Here is an 18,193-nt window from a genome sequence, read left to right on the forward strand (position 1 = left end):
GCAAGAATGATGTCCACACACTATTAATGGTAATAGCTTTGTTGGAAAGTTAAGGGCTTGTTTGGTAATGTTGTTCTAATAACGTTGTTTAGGTGTTGTGAAAATACATGTGAGTGAAAAGGTTTTGTGGAAATATGTGTTATGTTGTTTAAATAACAAAAACCGTTATTAAACAACATAGTCAAACAGATCCTAAGATTTTTTGCTTCATCCTATGGTGAAGTTTTGTCATCGCCTAGTTTTCTGTGCATGTCAACTAAGCCCTAGGATAGACAAATTGTGAACAGTCATCATTTCAAGGAAAGGCCTCCTTTATGATTTTGTGAATGATATGTTGGGTGAGCATGCCATTGTGGACAGTGTGGAGGGTAATGAAATGAACCCCATTGAGTTATTAATCTGAGTTTTGCTGTTGAAAGCCTTGCCCTGCTGAAGTTTCTGTGGTAGCATATTTCAAACAAAGTTTAAACTTTGAAAATTGGGTTTGGTAAGGATGCTTTATTAAGAGCATTTGAATTTCAATTCTCAAATTAGGATGATTTAAACATGTATTGTGAGAACTCGTTCATATCATTTTTTTAGTTTTTAGGTAACATTGTTGAGTGGCATTTTTGTAAATAAGTTAAAAATCATGAGACTCACTTGATATGACCAAACATAATTAAAACTCTCTCGCACGTTTTAACCTCTTTCTTTCTTTTTCTTCCACGGTCTCACCTCTTTGACGCCTTTTGTCATTCTCTATTTTTTTTTCATTTTCTCTCTCCTTAAATACTTTTATTGTACAATCATCACTAAAAAAAAAAAAAAAAAAACACATACACATACCAAACCTTAGCATATTGAGATAGTAAGGGTATGTTTGGTAGCTATTTTTTCCTTTTATTTTTTGTTTTCTAAAACAATTTTCTATTTTTGAGACTAAAAAAATTGTTTGGTAACCCAAAATGAATAAAAAACAAAAACCATTCTCAAAACTCAATTTGTGAAGGAAACTGAAAACATGCAAAATGCTGTTTTCTGTTTCTAATTTTTAGAATTCAATGAAAACATGCATTTAATTTAATGAATTTATCTTATTTAATGAGCTAGCATTAAAGTTCAAATCTTAATAACAACATATTTTAGTATTTTCTATTTTTTTCTTCAAAAAACTATCTCTTTAATTTTAGCTAGCCAAACATATTTTTAATTTAAAAAGTACAAGAAAATTATTTTTTCTTTATATTCCCAACAAAAAAGTTTTTGAAAATAGAAAAAAAAAACTATTACCAAACATAACCTAAGCTCTTAGTTGAATATGGAGGCCAGTCTTCAATTTAATAAGTCAGCTTGTTGTTTCTTTAAAAAAAAAAAAATTTGACTTGTTTACACACCTAATAAAAGCTATTTTTAACAATTTTAACACCTCGCACACTAAATACTCCTCTGCATCAAAGTTGCTAAAGCTATTTATTTTTAACATCTAGCTACAGTAAGATTTCATTTCTAACACCACACTGTAGCGAGATGTTATACCAAAAAAAAAAATTATTACTTTCTAACTTTAACTACCCATTTTTCCTTTTATTTAATTTATTTTTTCTCCTTGATTCTAACGCCAAGTCAAAGCTCTAGTCCCTCCCTAGCTCCCCTTCTCCCTCTCACCCAATCCCTTCCTTCTCTGTCTAAAACTGAACCTAAGCCAAAGCTTCATGGCCATCTCTTCTTCATGGCTCTATTGATGCTGCCGTCACTCGTGGTGGAAGAGAAATGTTTTTGGTTTTTTTTTTTTAATGGTGGTGGAAGAGCAAGGAACCGGGTTTTGTGATGGTGGTGGAAGAGGAAGTGGCGGGGTTGTGAGAGTGGATGGCTGCGGCAGTTTTTGGTGGGTCTTGCAGTGGTTCAATTGGTGGGAGGTGGGATTTATGATGGTTGTTGTATGGGTGGTGGGTTTGTGGTGGGTGGTTGGGTTTATGTGGTGGGTTTGTGGTGGTCATGGTATGAGTGGTGGGTTTTTGGTGTGTGATTGGGGTTTGTGGTGGTTGTGGTATGGATGATGAGTTTTTTTTGGTGGGTGGATGGGTTTGTGTGGTGGGTGGTGGTGGTGGTAAGTGGTTGTTCTTATTGCTTCCAAGAACACAGAGAGAGACAATGGATGAGAAAGAAGGAAATGAAGAGAAAGAAAAAAAGAAAAAAAAAAAGAAGATGATTAATAAAAATTAATAAATAAAGAATGAATATTTTAATGAAGTTGTAAAAAAATAAAACCTTTGATGTTAGGTGCAATATAAAATAGAGTGTTAAAATAAATAAAGTTGTGTTTTAAGTTGCTAAATGCTATATTTTTTAGCATTCTTGATGAGAATGCTCTAATAGAATTGAGTTTTTAATATGCTTTTAAAAAAAGAAAATACTTACCATGGTTAAACTTTGGTAAATATAGTTTTTAAAGAATTTAGAATATTCCATTAGTAATATGAAAGAAATAAAAATAGAAGTAAACTAGTCGCTAACTCGTGCGATGCACGTGAATACTACCAATTTTTTTAATTAAAAATAAATAAAAATTAAGATGAACCTCCAAATGATGTGACATTAGAATTGTAACAGCCATCAAATATAATAGCCATCAAAAATTAATTTTTATTTATTTTTGCTACCAATACCATGTCTTTTTGCTATGGCTTTTTTTTTTTTTTTTTCAATTTCATTTATTTCATGTCTTCCACTAAATATTTAATGCATTCATTATATTAAAAAAACGTTGAAGTAAAGTTGTATCCTCAAATAACTAAATATATGAGTTTAATTCCTCTCTGTTTCAATTTAAAACCAAATTGCATTTTCCACCAGCCTGTTATATTACATAAAGATATTAGACATAGTATTGTAGAGACTGTAAATATATTAAAAATGTGAATCATGTAAAAAAAGTAACAAATAGATTTCAAAAGTAATGATATCACATAATAATAAAACATACACAACTTATTTCAAAAGGCTGGAAATTTTTTTTAAATAACTATAAAATCTAAACAATATTATTAGTTAGGCAACATTTCAAACTAATTTGGTTTCTAACAAATCGAATTCGGTGGACTCGATTTTGGGCTTACAAATCGAGTACATTGTACTCGATTTCTCCATCGCGGCACTGGCTGAGCTGGACAAAATGTCCACGTAGATTTAAAACTCGAGTGCATTGGAGTCGTTTTAAGAATTAGAGTCTAATAGACTCGATTTGTGTTCAGCCGTCCACGTGTCCCAAACACTCAAACTCCCAGATCACTCTCACCAAAACACTCTCAAACACCTCACACACTCAGTCTCTCACTCTCACTCTCAAAACCATAGATCACACTCATCTCTCAATCTCAAAATCACAAAAATTCAAACACTCACTCTCTCTCTCACAGTCTCTCACTCTCAAACACCCAGACGCTCAAACCCACTCAAGCACGAGACTATCCCTCTCTCTGTCATTCTCCTCTCAACTCATCGGTGGCTCGGCCTCATCGGTGGCTCGTTCTGTCGTCGTTGGCTCCTCTCCTCGTCGAACTCTGACCATCTCTCTGACCCACCATCTCTGCGAGCCCAGCATCTTTTCGAGCCTTGTTAGGTCATTCACCGTCTCTCTCTCACTCTCAGGTAATCGATTCTATCTAAGTTCCTTGGGTTTTTTTTTTTTTTTTTTTAAAGGGTTTTGTACATATAGCTTATTTGAACATTTTCTTGACCAACTGGAGACGATAAAGGTAATTACCCAGGGAACTTGTAATGACAAACTTTAAAAGGAAGCAACTCATTGAATTAAATAGCAGTGAATATGGTCAATAATAAGATTCCATCAATAGACTTCTGAGTTAAAATAACTGCATTTGTATACAAGTAGTAAAGCTCTGTAGGTTCTTGTAGTGACTGGATAGCTTTTCTAAAGGTATGTTAGTTCAATGTGTTATGCTCTCAAATCTTAATCCTCTCTTATTTAACAAGTATATATAAGTTCTTGAAAGCTGAGATAAGGATGTATTCTGGCTGGAAGCTTGTTGCCCTTATTAACTTTAGTATGTAGATTTAAGGCAAAAAAACCTGGGAGAGTGTCATGGCTTGGTTAAAAGCAATGGACTCCTGCACAAAAATAAAAAGAAGAGATATAATTATTTGAGAAGTGCTCCTCTATTGAGCTCAAGATATGCAGTCATATCTGTCTAGATGACGAACAAGATATAACTGAGTCGCCAATATGAAAGGAATCTTCATGTCATTTTTACTAAAACATGCCACACTCTTATGGGTGATTAGTCTGCTGGAAGCAAGTCTTGCCTCTACATAGACAAGTAGAAAATTTCATTCTCTGTTTACTTGAAAGCTTGCTAAGAATCCTACTGTTTGTGGACAAAAGATACATTCATCACTCATTTCTTTCCACTGTCATTTCTAGATAAATTTTACATTCCATTTGCTTAACTTAGTATTTAGAGAAAATGGAGAGTAGGAAATAAAAAAGGTGAAACCTGTATAACTTTTGTTATATGGAAAGTGGAGGGACAACAAAAGGAAGAAGGAAGTTCTAGTTACTTTTTGTTCTGTGCCTCTCCTACTTTCAAATTTCAAGTTTCAATAGATAATTTTGGGGATGGGTGGAAATTTAAGTTCTTTCTTTCTTTCCATTTGCCTCTTATATAATGAACCAAATGGTGCAAATGAAGAGAAATTTGAAAATATGGTGATCCTAACAAAGTGTTTGTTCATAGGCTCTTCTCACCTTGTAAGATTGCTGGGTGAAATTGTGAAAATCATTAGCTATTCTAGTGCTATGAGTATACCATTATTTTAAAAGAGTTATTTTGTATCCCATGATGATACCTTTCAGTTGGTGGGTTGATTCTATAGAAAATGAAAGTGTTGTTGAAGAACCAAAAGATATTTATTTAGGTTTCATATCATAGATTTAATAATGCTAATATTTGACCCTTAAGCCACACTATTCTTGTGGATAAGTTAACCTTTATATGCAGTGCTGATAAAATAGCTTTGCTTCTTCTTCTTTTGGTTTTAATATTAGATCATTTAAAATAGAGATTTGAAGGTCTATAAGAATCCAATGGTTAAATCATTAAACTACACAAAAATTTTGAACTCTAGTGCATCATTATTGTAAACGAAACAAATACCCAGAAGTATGAGCTTCTGTTTTAGATTTTGGATGTTTGAAGTAGAGTGGGAAAATTAGCTTTAGACTCTAATTGTTAATTAAATTTCAAACTAATGAAAAAAACTTAGATGAAGTCCCATGCTTTCAAAACCCATTCAAATAAGATATGATGAACAAAAATATTATATCAACTAGTTACTCGTTGAAATCTTTGTTACAACTCTTAAACAACTATATCTTAAAATAATTTATGCTAAAAAGACTACAAATGGGTGTCTTAGGTATCAAACTCAAAATCCATTTCATACCAATGACAAAAATCTAAAAGTACTAAATATTCCTAACAATTTATCACAATATTTAGTACTAAATATTCCCGATATTAATTTTTTTTTTTAAAACCTAGCATATTATTTGATGAGGGATAAAGACGCTCAGATCGTCCCTGGACGGTCATCACCTCGGCAGCCGTCTAGGAGTTATCATCAAGATGAGGATAACGCACAAGGCCATCCTTGGGTGATAGCGAAGCTACATCCCTCGTCCAAAGGATGCGCGCAGCCCATCCCGAGAGGACTCGTCCACGTAAAGACTCATGGACGAGGCTTTTACAGTTAGAATTATTAAGCACATTTTACCATTCCATAATACACGCATAACTTCCGATGACCGTTGTGTGAGAAAATGCAACTGTCAAGTGGTTATGGGAGTTATCCAAGAACCCCGGACCTCCAGAAATTCAGGGGAGGTTACAATTTCAATAACTGCCCCCAGGACACTATATAAACAGCCATTTAGACCGATGGAAGGTACGTTAACATTTTCCCAAGAACTTGGAACTCAAAAGATATAGAGAGAAAACTGACTTTACCATCGGAGGGTTCTTAGCAGGCGATCCCGGTCACCTTTGATCGTTTTCCTTTGTTTTTTCAGGCCATTAGAGAGCGAGTGGTCCTTTCAAATCCAGAGCATCCAGCCTATTGATTTTCCTTGCATCATCAGTTGGCGCCGTCTATGGGGAAAAATAAGATAAAAAAAAACAACAAACGAGCACTGTTCACTGTTCTTTTCATTCGACTGTGTTTTCGTTGTCAAGGATTAGTTTTTCCCAGACAAAAGGCTGAATGGTTCGAACAAGATCAAGGGCTACAAGCCCAGGCCACCAGGAGAGTAGGGATGCTTCTAGCAACCCCCTTCGCGATCGCAGGTCAGCGCCTGTCACGTAACCGCCTTCCATTCAACATATACAATCCATGGCCGCCGCTATGGCAGAACTGACACGTCAAAACCAGGAGTTGAATAGGGAGATCAACCTCAGGAGGCAGCGCCAAGATGGGCACGCGGATAGACGGGCACCGAGTCAGGAAGGTGGAGGAGAAAACGTCGAGTCCGAAGATCAAACAAGGGGTACCGCTTCAAGAAGGGTGCCACACTTGGAAAAAGAGATGGACCAGATGAGAAAAGCCATGGATGAAATGAGGGAAAACATGAGGCGAGCGAACCCGGTGGATGATATGGTTCATCGAACGGACTCCCCTTTCACGGCTTCCATCAGCAGTCACCCCCTACCTCCAAAATTCAGAATGCCTTCTCTGGACTCGTATGATGGAAATCGCGACCCTTACGACCATATTGCAACTTTCAAGACGACCATGCACCTACAAGGAGTCCCGGACGAGATTATGTGCAGAGCTTTTCCCACCACACTTAAGGGACTAGCGCGAGTGTGGTTCGGTAAGATACCCTCAAACTCGGTGGGATCATTTGAAGAGTTGAGTAAGTTGTTTGTCAACAATTTCATTGGAGGACAGCGTCACAAGCGTTCCTCCTCTAGTCTACTGACCATAGAGCAAGGGAAAAATGAGAGTTTGCGATCCTTTATCACCCGGTTTAATAGGGAGGCCTTGACGGTGGACGAGATGGATGACAAGTTATTACTGGCTGCTTTCCACAATGGGGTCAATTCTGACTTGTTCATTCATAAGCTCTACGAGCAAGAACCACAGACCATGGCCGATCTCGTCCATTCGGCCCAGAAAAGAAAAAGGACAGAACGCTCGGAAGCTAGTTACCATCGTTATTCGGATCAAGGATCTCGTCCAAAGAAAGCTCAGCCAAACGAAAGGAAAGATAAGGATGGTAAGAAGGCCAGTTCCTCCACGAGGAATCAGCAATACACGCCCTTGACTATGGCACTAGAGCAGGTTCTTATGCAGATCAAGGATGATCCATCCTTGAAGTGGCCGGATAAAATGAAGGGAGACCCCAACAAGCGTGATAGGAGCAAGTACTACCGCTTTCACAGGGACCATGGGCATGATACGGACGAATGTTTTGACTTGAAGCAATAGATAGAAAATCTCATTAGACAAGAAAAACTAAGGAACTTCCTTGGACGAGACCAAAGAGATGAGAAAATGAAGGCCAAGGTGGAAGAATCATCACGTCCCCCACTAGGAGAAATAAGGGTAATTATAGGAGAAAACTCAACACCGTAGTCATCCAAGTCAAGGAAGACGTACCTGAAGGTGGTGCAGAACATCCAACTGTCTGGACAACCTCCTAGGACGAGGGAAGTAGACCAGCAGGCTGTTACATTCACGGACGAGGAAGCAGGACGACTTCACCACCCACACGATGACGCAATAGTCATCACCCTACTTATTTCTGACTACATGACCAGGAGGGTGTTGATAGACAATGGCAGCTCTGCAGACATTCTCTACTACCCCGCATTCTAGCAAATGAGGCTAGGACGAGATCAGTTTCGACCAGTGAACTCGCCGTTAATAGGATTCTAAGGAATGAAAATGCAACCTGTGGGCACCATCACATTACCAGTGGTCGTTGGAACATATCCACAGCAGATAACCAAGGAGGTAAGTTTTCTCGTTGTTGATTGTGCATCGTCATATAACCTCTACCTCTACCTACCACTTGTCCATCAAACCGAGCACGGAGTAGGCCAAGTTAAAGGAGATCAGCTGGCCGCCAGAGAATGCTACTTAGCTATGCTGGCCATGGACGAGCACATGCAGGCAATGAGTATAGACGAGAGAAGGATCGTAGCGGAGCCCACTGAAGCATTAGAAGACGTCCCTTTGGACGATAACCAGCCTGAGAAGTCTACTAGAATTGGGGCGAGCATGGAAGAGGGGGCAAAGCACGCTTTGATTCGGTTTCTGAAGAAAAGCCTCGATGTCTTTGCATGGAGTCATGAGGACATGCCTGGCATTGATCCGAGTGTCATTACCCATAGCCTAAACGTGTGTCCCTACTCAAAACCAGTGCGTCAGAAGAAAAGGATTTTCGCTCCTGAGCGAGACAATGCCATTAAGGAAGAAGTACAGAAGTTGGTCGCCGCGGAGTTCATCCGGGAAGTTTATTATCTAGATTGGTTGGCGAACGTGGTCATGGTCAAGAAAGCTAACGGCAAGTGGCGAATGTGCGTGGACTTCACTGATTTAAACAAAGCTTGCCCCAAGGATAGTTACCCATTGCCACGCATTGACCAGTTGGTTGACTCGACGGCAGGTCACAAAGTGCTTAGCTTCATGGACGCTTTCTCAGGTTACAGCAGAGATACGGATGGATGAAGCGGATCGGGAGAAGACCTCATTCATTACGAGCCAAGGGTTGTATTGTTACAAGGTAATGCCCTTTGGTTTGAAGAACGCAGGGGCAACTTACCAAAGGCTGGTTAACCATATGTTCTGTCCTCAAATCGGGCGAAATGTGGAGGTTTATGTAGACGACATCCTGGTAAAGAGCCAGGACAAGGGCAAACATCTAGACGACCTTCAAGAGACTTTTGATACATTGCGGCGGTACAACATGAAATTAAATCCAAGCAAGTGCGCTTTCAGAGTTTCGTCAAGAAAATTTTTGGGGTTCATGGTGTCGCACAGAGGAATTGAAGCAAATCCGGACAAAATCCAGGCGATACTGAACATAGAACCACCAAAAAATATCAAGGAAGTCCAGTCTCTTACCGGACGGGTCGCTGCCCTTAACAGGTTTGTCTCGAAAGCTACTAATAAATGCTTGTCTTTCTTTAAAGTCCTAAGGAAGGCATTTGAATGGACGGACGAGTGTCAAAGGGCCTTCCAAGACTTGAAGACGTATCTCATGACAGCGCCCACTATTGAGTCCGTCTGTACCTGGGGAAGTGTTGTATTTGTGTTTGGCAGTGTCCCCACACGCAGTAAGTTTAGCGTTGGTCAGAGAAGAAGGGAGAATCCGAAAACCGGTTTATTATACGAGCTGTGCAATGAGAGGAGCAGAAGGATGATACCCGATGATGGAGAAGCTAGCCTTTGCACTGATCACGGCTTCCAGGAAGCTGAGGCATTACTTTCAGGCTCACATCATCAACGTCCTAACAGACCATCCCATAAAGAAGGCAATGAACAAGTTGGAAGCTGCTGGACGGTTAGTACAGTGGGCTGTTGAGCTTAGCGAGTTTGATATCAGATACCTCCCGAGGAGCACAATAAAGGCGCAGGCATTGACAGATTTCATCGCAGAGTTCACCCCCAGCCAGGATGAGCTGGACAAGGACGAAAGTGTTGAGAAATGGGTGATCAATGTCGATGGGTCGTCCACACTGTATGCAGGAGGAATTGGGGTTATACTGAAGTCCCCTGAGGGTGACAGGCTGGAGTATGCAGGCCGTCTGCAATATCAAACTACCAACAACGAGGCTGAGTACGAGGCTCTACTCAAGGGATTGGAATTGGCTAAGTCCTTAGGGGCGGAGTCGGTAACAATCAAAGGAGATTCTCAGCTGGTCATTAACCAAGTAAATGGAATGTGTGATACTAAGGAAGATCGAATGAAGAAATACCTCAATAAAGTGAAGCGACTTGCACGAAAATTTTCGGCTGTAAGTTTTGTTCAACTACCTAGGGAGGAAAATACAGAAGCGGACGCCTTGGCAAAAGCAGCTTCGGCAGGGGTTACAGACGAGTACAACAACATCCAATATATGCCGAGCATAGACATCCCTGACATACAGCAGATAGAAGGAGGAGAAAATTGGATGAGTCCAATAATGATTTATCTCAAAGATGGAAGACTTCCCGAAGACAAGGATGAAGCGAGAAAGTTAAGAGTCAGGGCAGCCAAGTACGTCCTCATAAATGAAGTATTATACAAGCGAGGTTTTTCCCAACCTTACTTAAGGTGCTTGGCTCTTAACGAGTTAAACTATGTTCTAAGGGAAGTTCATGAAGGAGCATGTGGAAATCATTCAGGAGCAAGGTCGTTGGTCCATAAGATCGTCCGTGCAGGCTACTACTGGCCTACAATGCAAGCAGATGCTAAAGCCTATGTCAAGGTATATGACCAGTGTTAGCGCTACAGTAATGTACCTAGACAGCCGTCAGAGTACCAGACCCCAATGATGGCCCCATGGCCATTCGCACAGTGGGGACTAGATATCTTAGGCCTTTTCCCCATGGGAACCCGGCAAATGAAGTTTTTGGTGGTAGGAATCAATTACTTTACCAAGTGGGTAGAAGCCGAGCCTCTTGCAGCAATCACTCAGCAAAACGTGAAGAATTTTGTATGGAAGAATATTCTGTGTAGGTTCGGAGTACCCAGGGTATTAGTATTGGACAACGGACGTCAATTCAACAACGCACCCTTTAGGGACTTTTGCAATCATTTTGGGATCAAGAATCACTATTCCTCACCCTCCGATCCGAAGGCAAATGGACAAGCAGAAGTAGCAAACCGATCCCTGCTGAAAATCATCAAGACTCGGCTCGAGGGGGCAAAAGGGATATGGCCAGACGAGCTACCAGGTGTTCTTTGGGCCTATAGGACAACTGTACAAACTCCGACGGGAGAGACCCCCTTTAAACTAGCCTATAGAAGTGAAGCTGTCATACCAGCGGAAGTTCATATGGCTAGTCACCGAGTGATGGAGTACCTGGAGAAAGAGAACGGGGAACAACTTCGTCTTGAACTCGATCTTATTGACGAGGTAAGAATGGATGCAGAGCAAAGGACAGCAAGGTACAGAAACCTTATGGCCAGACAGCATGATGCCATGGTGAAACTCAGACGGTTCAGTGTGGGGGACCTTGTCCTCAAAAGAGTCTCCTTGGCGACCAGAAACCCAGCTCATGAAAAATTGGGACCCAATTGGGAAGGACCCTACAGGGTAATCAATTGCAAGAGGCAGGGGTCTTACTACCTGGAAGCTCTGGACGGGCGGAAGTTAGAGCATCCCTAGAACGTGGAACATCTGAGGAGGTACTATCAGTGATAAGCAGGGACGAGGGAAGTCAGTGGCAAAGTTACAGCTATGATTTGCATGTTCGCTTATATTTACTGTTGTGTTCTTACTACTATTATGGTGTTGTGAATAAAAAGTGCATTAGTTCTCAAACTTTTACATCGCTTACAGATCAGCTTATGAAAGACGAGGTTATGTATTTCTCTTAAGTATTTTAATAAGGCACTAGCTTATAAGCATGTGCCACGCTTGTGAACAATGTTCATATAATAATATGGTTTGGATTTCTTATGTATTTGATGCATAGATCTAGTTTCCATAATAATACCCACAGAAGGGGCAAAAGCCTAAGACGAATAGAAATCTTTGGATGCAGAAACACTCGTCCAAGAATTCCTTGAAACAAGGATAAAGCAAAGAGAAAAAGCTAAGGCACACTCGTCCAAGGCTTTCCTTTAAATAAGGGTAAAGCAAAGAGAAATAAGGCACACTCGTCCAAGGCTTTCCTTTAAATAAAGGTAAAGCAAAGAGAAATAAGCTAAGGTACACTCGTCCAAGCATTCCTTGAAACAAGGATAAAGCATAGAGAAAAAGCTAAGGCATGCTCGTCCAAGATTTCCTTTTATTGAGCATAAAGCAAAAAGAAAAGGCCAAGGCCCACTCGTCTAAGAAAGAAAGTAGGCATTAAGGCATAGCATTCTAAAGACGAGCAGCTAGTCAAGACGAGTAAAACAAACGTTATGAACTCCTTGCGAGAAGATGAGTCATAATGCCTATAGGACGAGCAAAAGTAATGCAGTCGTCATTATCGGCGTAAATGGGTCGTCCATAAAAAAATCATGTAGACAGTCATTCAACACTTGGAACATTGTTTAAAAGACAATTGTATAAATGATAACAAATGTATAAGCTCGTCCATACAATAGGTAACAGATAAAGAAAATATTCTTTACTCCAAAGAGGGTAAACGACTACCGTCCAAAAACCCTTATAAATTAAGCATTAAAAAGCAATTGTTAATAAACTCGTCCAGAACACTCTAGACGAGGTAATTGTACTTGAATACATTTAAAAAAAAAAAAAAAAAAAAAAAGCCAAACAACAATAACACTAGTTAAAAAGATTTTTCTTCAAGAAGGGGGGGCATCAATGTTGGGGTCGTCCTGAGCTGGTTTGGTGGAAGCGTCATCCTCGGTGTTGACATCGTCTGAACTTGTGTGAATGAGAGAACTTGTAGCAGCTCCAAGGTTGAGTTTAATGGCGCTAAAGTCAACTCCGGGAAAGTTGTCTATAGCGTCCATCCTAAAATCCTCAAACCCTGCTGCGTAGTTCGTGTCCAGCAGGTCAGTGAACTCTTTGGACGCTTTGAATTCCTCGACTGTCTCGTCCTTAGCTTTCTTAAGAAGAAGACTCAGCTCGTCATTCTTCTTTTGGAGAAGGTCGAGACGGTCATCCTTCCTGGCAACATCGGATTTCAGCTCCCCCACCAAAGCCTTTAACTCCTCAACCTCGTCCTTGGCCTTGTTCGCCACCTCGGCCCACGTCCTACAGTCGTTCTTGATCTCATCTCTTCTATTCTTTTCTCTAGAAGGATCCTCGTCCTGTCCATCTCTGTGGCCTGCCTGGACGTAGCTATGAACTTCGACATTGCCTACATGGAAGAACATAAAGTTCAAAAGATAGAAATAACATTGGGTAACATGGTTAAACCAAGACGAGTCCAAGATGGTCACCTTAAAGAGATCGTGGACGCCAGAGTGCTCGAACTCCTTCAAAGACATGTCATAGCACGCAGCCACGTCTTCGCCTTCCACAGCCTCTTGGAATCGTTCCCAAGCCAGATCCTCATTCTCCAATAAATTAGTAGAAATCCTTCGAGGAGGGCCTCGGGGGGACGAATCGGGAGGCCCAGGGACTTGGACGGAGTGACGACGAGGGCGTGGACGAGTCTATATCAACGACGGGACGGCGGGCTGGGAAGGAGGATCGAGCCTAGCGATCCTCGGGCACAGACGACCCAGACTTGGCCTTCTTCCCCCGACGACTGGGCAAGCTAGCCAAGTCCACATGCTTGGACAAGCTTTTTCTCTTATCCCCAGCAGCAGGACGAGTTTCAGGTCTGGCCACTTCCTCGACCACCTCTTTCCCCTTGTGTTTCCTTCATGGTTGTCATTCCTAAAAATAAAAACAAATAAATGAATTATAGTAACAAAATATTTATAAAAAAAAAAAATATATATATATATATATATATATATATAATACACACGTTTTAAAGAATAAAAACACTCACGTCTACGGACGGTTAGTTCGTGTGCGAGGGCATCACGAATGGGTCAGGACCAAGTCCCCACCTATGTAGACATTGAAGGGTCACCAACGAGTGAAAATCTCTCTCGGGGTATAGACGAGCCCTGTGGGCAATCACAGTGGAATTTACTCAGAGAAGGACGCCTAACAGCTGCAAAAAGAAGAGGAAAATTAAGGTTAGACCACTGTTTAAAAATAAAACAACAAAATCAATAAATAAAAAAAAAAGGAGTGAAGGAAAAACACAACATACCTTCTTGATGAAGGTTCCCCAATTCTCCGGTATAAGGAAGGAATGTATCTCTACCAACCTCGATAGAAGACCCCGCCCAGAAACCAGAGACAAAGAAAAATTTTGTCTTCCAATTTCTGTCAGACGAGGGTAAGGACTTAATCAGCCTACAGTCATTGCCCCTGGCTCTAAACTGATAAAAGCCTTGAGATTGGCTTATCTCGGAGGGTTTATAACAATACAAGAACTCGTCCACGGTGATAGGACGGTTCCCATCAAACACCTCCCTCCACAAGACTTGCATAGAGACAATAAGTCTCCACACATTGGGGTTAAATTGACAAACCCCCAAGCCCAGTCTTGTAGGCAACTTCCTCGTAAAGGCATTTAAAGGAAATCTAAGTCCCCCTAACAAGTAGGCTTCATATACACCTATCCTAAAACGGGGTTGACAACATTCTCCCCTCTGACGGTCAACCTAGGGTTCAGATCATCTGGAATCTGGAACCAACTCCTAAGAGCGTCTAACCTCTTCTCGTCCGTCTTTGAAGGAATTTCTATGGCACAACTATATACTGTTTCTTCTTCGTCTAAAGGAGAGGACGATGGGACGCTTGTCGAGGTATCAGCCCCCGAGGCTGTCCTCGTCCTAATACTCTCTTGGATGGTTTCTACAGGAACTCCAGGAACACTAGATGTGTATTCCTCGGTTGTGTGGCCACTACTACTACTACCATCACTGGAGGTGCTATAACTAGAGGAGTCGTGATACTCGTCTATGGCCTTGACCACACTGTCGCTAGATGAACAGGAGGCCATTGAAAACATCCTAACTCTTAAAAAGGAAAGCTGGAGTAAAGGTAGAGAGATTACCTGGCTCTAAACGAGGGACACTAAGGACGCTGAGGATACTCTTAGACGAAGCAACGGACGAGAGTGTCAAAGTAGAAAATTTGAAAAAGTGAAAGGGGCATGAGAGGGAAACCACTATTTATAGGTAAAAAAGTCTCGGTAATCGCAATGACGGAACCGATCAGAAGGCGACACGTGGCATATGCCTCGAAGAAGTAAACCTACATGACCAACCCCCTATGGATGTGTGACACGTGGAACGTTTCTAAAAAATAAAATTAAAAAAAAAGAAAAGAAAAAGAAAAGAAGAGACTCATCCTAAAGCCTGTCAATACGCTGCATAACCCCTGGACGAGGGGGTAACTGATGAGGGATAAAGACGCTCAGACCGTCCCTGGACAGTCATCACCTCGGCAGCCGTCCAGGAGTTATCATCAAGACGAGGATAACACACAAGGCCGTCCTTGGGTGATAGCGAAGCTACATCCCTCGTCCAAAGGATGCGCACAGCCCATCCCGAGAGGACTCGTCCACGTAAAGACTCATGGACGAGGCTTTTACACTTAGAATTATTAAGCACATTTTACCATTCCATAATACACGCATAACTTCCGATGACTGCTGTGTGAGAAAATGCAACTGTCAGGTGGTTATGGGAGTTATCCAAGAACCCCGGACCTCCAGAAATTCAGGGGAGGTTACAATTTCAATAACTGCCCCCAGGACACTATATAAACAGCCATTCATACCGATGGAAGGTACGTTAACATTTTTCCAAGAACTTGGAACTCAAAAGATATAGAGAAAAAACTGACTTTACCATCGGAGGGTTCTTGGCCGGCGATCCCGGTCACCTTTGATCGTTTTCCTTTGTTTTTTCAGGCCATTAGAGAGCAAGTGGTCCTTTCAAATCCAGAGCATCCAGCCTACTGATTTTCCTTGCATCATCATTATTAATCACAATATTTACACTAACAAAAAAAAAATATTCCCAATATGCTGTAATAACATAATTAATCACAATATTTGGTACTAAATATTCCCCTAATACTAATTATTGCCAATAATTTAATCACAATATTAAAAAAAAATTTTAAAAACTTAGCAAATAATTTAATCACAATATTTACACTAACAAAAAAAAAACAAATATTCCCAATAATTAATCATAATATTAATTTAAAAAAACTAGCAATTAATCACAATATACTAGCAAATAAACTAATCACAATATACTAACAAATAAATTAATCACAATATTTCCACTAACAAACAAAAAACAAAATTACCTAATACGTTCTAATTGTTTCTTAAAAAAAAACCTAGCAACTCATCATAATATTAACTAATAAAAAATATTTTTAATATTGTGTTACCTGTGAGAGATTGTTGTTAATGTGACAAATTGTGTGAGACTTGAGGAATGTGAGTGTGAGCTTGAGGTGACAAATTGTGTGAGGCTTGAGGAATGTGAGAACTTGAGGGTCAGTAGAAGAGGATATGAGAATGAGAGAGCACATGTGAGCCGGGTAAAGGGGGAAAAAGGTCCCAGTTGGGACCCACACGACACGTGGATGGGCTGGGGACCATTCACAGAAATCGAGTTTAGTAGACTCGATTTTTAAAAGCAAATAAATCGAGTCTATTTTACTTGAGTTATGTCCACGTGCCCGAAAAGCGGTGGGGACCCAAAATCGAGTCTACTGGACTCGATTTCCTTTAAAGTGATTTCACGTGTGCACGTGACCTGAGTGTGAAATGTGGTAGACTTGGAAATTGAAAATCGAGTCCAAAGGACTCGATTTTTCTGACCAAAAACCGAGTTGAATGAACTCGATTTTTGTGTCTACATGGACTCCTTGTCCAGGTCAGCTGGTGCTACGATAGGAAAATCGAGTACAAGGTACTTGATTTATAAGCCCAAAATCGAGTCCAATGGACTCGATTCGTTAGAAACCAAATTTGTTTCAAACCTTTACTTACTAATGATATAGTTTGGATTCTTTAGTTATTTATGAAAAAACGCCCAAAAGGCTAATATATCACAACCCAAAAAACTTGACTATTGCACGTGTCCTTTTAGGAATTACTGCATTCTAATTTACAAGTTGCAAGTTAAACTTCTTTTTGACAGGACCTTCATATCAAACAACCTTCATGTCAAACAAACACTTTCCCATATTTTGTGCCACTTAGACTTTTTTACTTTAGGCTTTAAAGGACTCCAAAACCTTCCTTAATGTACACCCCTTTATTCTCACATGAGAATAAACAATCCATACAATTAATATGCTTTTAAAAAAAGAAAATACTTACCATGGTTAAACTTTGGTAAAAATAGTTTTTAAAAAATTTAGAATATTCTGTTAGTAATATTAAAGGAATAAAAATATAAGTAAAAAAATGAGTGTTATTTTCTTCAAACTTCAAGAAGGGGAGTGTTTTTTTTTTCTTTAAGATTAGGGTGAGGTGTAATTCCACAAAATGTTAAGAGAGAAGAGTGTGATTACCCTTATCAATTTAACTATTGAAATTATAAGAATGATTTGATCTCATCTTATTCTTACATCCTTCAAAAAATTGTGTACTGTTTGTGAGATTATTTTACAAAGAGAAATGATATGTCCACAACATTTTCACAATATTTTTACAACAAATCCTAAATGGTAAATTGTTGCTGGTTGTTATTATTGGGGTAAAAAAGTAATTTTCGTGTTAGGTTCAAATTTGAACTAATAACAACTAATCATCTGTGATTTGTTGTGAAAATGTTGTAAAAATGTTGCGGACATAGCATCTCTCTTTTACAAATGGAGTGATTTAACCCCTCTCTCTCTCTCTCTCTCTCTCTCTCTCTCTCTCTCTATAAATATATATATATCTCTCTCTCTCTCTCTCTCTCTCTATATATATATATCCTTATTAATATGAGACTAGTAATTTGGAAGGGGCAAATTTACCCGTCATTATCCTATTATATTATATATTGAGATCCTATTATAGTATATATTTTCAATTGAGTTTAAATTCTTTATAAAATCTTTTATATTTATACCATTCATTTGATACTTGACATATCATAATTTCTTTTAGTGTTAGTCTGGTAGAATAAATAGTTTCATAATAAATACAATTATAATAAATGTTCATTCTAAAAAAAAATCATAATAAATGCTTATTAATAACTACCATAATTATCAAGTTTTATTTTTAGAAAGAAAAAGAGTAAAGTGAATTTCATTTTTTTTGAAAATTTTGTTTTAGAGTTACCGAAAATGCTAAACTATATTAGCTTGAACTATTTAAAATTCATCGCCTTTTCGAATCAAATATCCTAATATTGAAAATGATTTAATTAAGTTTGATTTTCACCAAAAAAATTCTAATTAAAAAAGGGTATTAATAATGATTCTCTTAT

The sequence above is a fragment of the Castanea sativa genome, chromosome 1, assembly GCF_040712315.1.
Source record: "Castanea sativa cultivar Marrone di Chiusa Pesio chromosome 1, ASM4071231v1".
Lineage (NCBI taxonomy): Eukaryota > Viridiplantae > Streptophyta > Magnoliopsida > Fagales > Fagaceae > Castanea > Castanea sativa.